Source organism: Typopeltis vanoorti, chromosome 5 (assembly GCF_054136105.1).
Source record: "Typopeltis vanoorti isolate ZY-2024b chromosome 5, IOZ_Tvanoo_1.0, whole genome shotgun sequence".
Classification (NCBI taxonomy): Eukaryota; Metazoa; Arthropoda; class Arachnida; order Uropygi; family Thelyphonidae; genus Typopeltis; species Typopeltis vanoorti.
In genome coordinates, this window is record NC_143553.1 from 90,146,123 (window position 1) to 90,148,956 (window position 2,834).

The window sequence follows — 2,834 nt, forward strand, 5'->3', positions numbered from 1 at the left end:
CAAACCGGCCTTGAGAACTCAACACTACAGGACATAGGATATACCGGGGCGTAGGGCTGACCACCTTATCCTGTGAACGGTTTGAAGTCCGATGATTAATAAAATCTTCGACACCGCAAGATAAAAGAGGATAAAAGGAAAATGAGGTGAGAATGATATTAAATAAAGAGTATTATTGGAGTAGAATCAGTAAAGTGATTTAAAGGCATTAAAGGATTTCTCAGTGCTTCAGTTTGATGTGATGTTGGGGGGGGGGTCTCGTTGAAGAAAACAGATACGTGAATTGGATAGTTTTATGCATAGCTTACTGTAACAGAAAATCATGTCGTTGTATTTACTAAAATAATGCTGGATTTATTATCTTCTTATTTTTATAAATTTCCTCGTATTATTTTTTATATTTTACAAATTAGATTTTGTCTAGTCTTATTTAGCAAACAATTTTCTACACTTTTGTCTTCTGCTGTGCACAATGCTTTGATTTATGTGCTGTACTAGCGACACTTTTAAGGACTTTTCAGCTAAATGTGAATTTGACAGTCCCATTCAAGAATGGTACCCCCCCCCCCTCGGTCAGAAACACTGCTTCTTTCACCAGCAAAACAGACGAAAATCAAGCAATCACATTTAAAAGACAAAAAAAAAGCCACTGGTCTCGTAACCTTATTGTCCTCCAGTCTTGCTGAGAGAAAAAAACATGAAGGGCTTGAAGAGAGGTTTGGCGTAAATGTTTTCAATAATCCATTCGCAAAAATTATCAAGATGTGTAAACTTATTCTTATTTTTGATTTCTTAATATACATAAAGGCACTCATATTTACATTGGTTTTTAATTTGTTTAAAAGCTGTATTAAATTTATTGGAAACAGCTTAATGATGACAAAACTTGAAGCATTTGAATTCCAACTCCTGCGCTTAGGAAAAACTGTAATGAAAGAAAGCTGTTAAATAAGCAGTCGTGGCCGAGTGGTTAAGGCGACGGACTAGAAATCCGTTGGGGTCTCCCCGCACAGGTTCGAATCCTGTCGGCTGCGTTAACTTTTCTACCCCCAAAATTTCGAATTTATGAAATTCTTAATTTCGTAGAAAGTATAGCTACACATTAATAGGTATTTTGCTTGTTTTAATAATAAAAATTAATAATCATTCTGTTATTTTACTCTCCAAACAGAGTAATTTTTGAACTTTTTTATGAATTAATTATTGAAGGAAAATAATACGTGTCAGTAATCATTCTATTCACTAGAGAATAGCGATCCTGTCAATTTATTTTCCTTCTTTCTCTATTTTTATAGTCCATTCTGTGACATTTTATTTTATTTTTAATAATTCCAATAAATGTAGTGATTTATTAAATTTATGTTACTTTGATGAAACTCATATCGCTACAGCCAAAATAATTAGAATCATTAACTTATTCATTTGGTATTTAGAAATTTCTTATTGAATCCGTTCGTTTAAATACCGCAACTTTTGTTTTATCCGAAGACATTGTCACACTATATTTGATAATAATCTGGTCAGGGTTAAAATACCAAGTGAAGTTCATCTGTAATTCGATCCTGATATTCCTGAGGTAGTTACACATTATAGAGTCGTTTATATATAATTCTGATGATGCAAAAAAAAAAATAAATAAAAAGAAGAAGAAGAAAAACCTCATGCACTCTACATGATGCGGACCATTGGAATTACCATAGATTTTTTTTTCCTTAACTAACTTCGCAACTGCAGAAATAACTTCTCTTTCATATTGCTTCATTTCGGCGATGTAAAATTATTATTATTTTTTAGTAATTTGTTTTAGTATTTTTTAAGTAATTACTTTTTCGCACCGACGGGGGTTCACTTACGAAAACATTTCTCTGACATTTGGTTTTCTTAGTACTGAAAGAGAGTTTTTGCTCTCTTAAGGTTTCCATCTTGTTTCTGAAGAGAACCAACCAATTCGAAACAGCTGTCAGACCAGTGAAATTTTTATCAAATGCATTAATAAAAGGCGAATATATGGACGCTTGGGCAGCGCTCATGTCTTTTAAGTAGTGCAAACTAAGACAACTCCGATGCCGAGGCTTGTATTCTCGTAAGCTCTCAAGTCATTTTTACGAAACTTTCACAGTTTCTACAAACATTCGGCTTTGAAATAATGTTGGATCTAATATCCACTTTGCCTATGTAACTTCTTTTTCTTCCTTTTCATTAGCAATATTTTCTGAGTAGGAAGTATACAGTAGTTAAAGTATTTCAATGTTTAAACTATTGGAGTTTCATTTATATTTTCAGTTTTGATTATTTTCAAAATTCGTAAAAGAACATATCCAATAAAATACAAAATATGCTTCTAAGTATTTCAATCTAATTATAATTTCTAAATGATCATGGAATCTGATAATTTCTGGATCGTTTCGATATCCTGATAGCGATATTAGTGAGGGATGAGAGAATGTCATTATTAAAACTATTCTTATTCTGACGTATATTTCTGTGCCTGTAACTGTGAATTTAATGCACAATCTGTCTTGAACTTGAACTTGAACTTAACTGGTTGATGGACTGAGTCCTTGACTCTTTATCCCTTCATCTGGATTTTAGATTGTGGGTGATGAGATTATTGTGGGTAATTTACCCGCTCATTGTGAGCATTGAGGCTATATCAGCTTTCTCTTGCGATGGAGGATTTCGGTTTTTTATGTTTGAAACGATCTGAGGGCTTGTAGTCCGCTGCCTGTCGAACTAACTGATTTGGGTGATTATCCGTGATTGTGAAGAATTTCTCTGCAATGTTTGTCATGTAGGTCTTAATATCTGGAAGATTGGCTTCTTGGTGTAACTGG

The 2,834-nt window shown here is 33.3% G+C and overlaps 1 non-coding gene across 1 annotated transcript; it reads left to right on the forward strand.

Annotated features, from left to right (window-relative positions):
* The first annotated feature begins 952 nt into the window (after positions 1-952).
* TRNAS-AGA (transfer RNA serine (anticodon AGA)) lies at positions 953-1,034 on the forward strand. Its single transcript has one exon. It is a non-coding gene; the product is annotated as a tRNA-Ser (tRNA).
* The last annotated feature ends 1,800 nt before the right edge of the window (positions 1,035-2,834 follow it).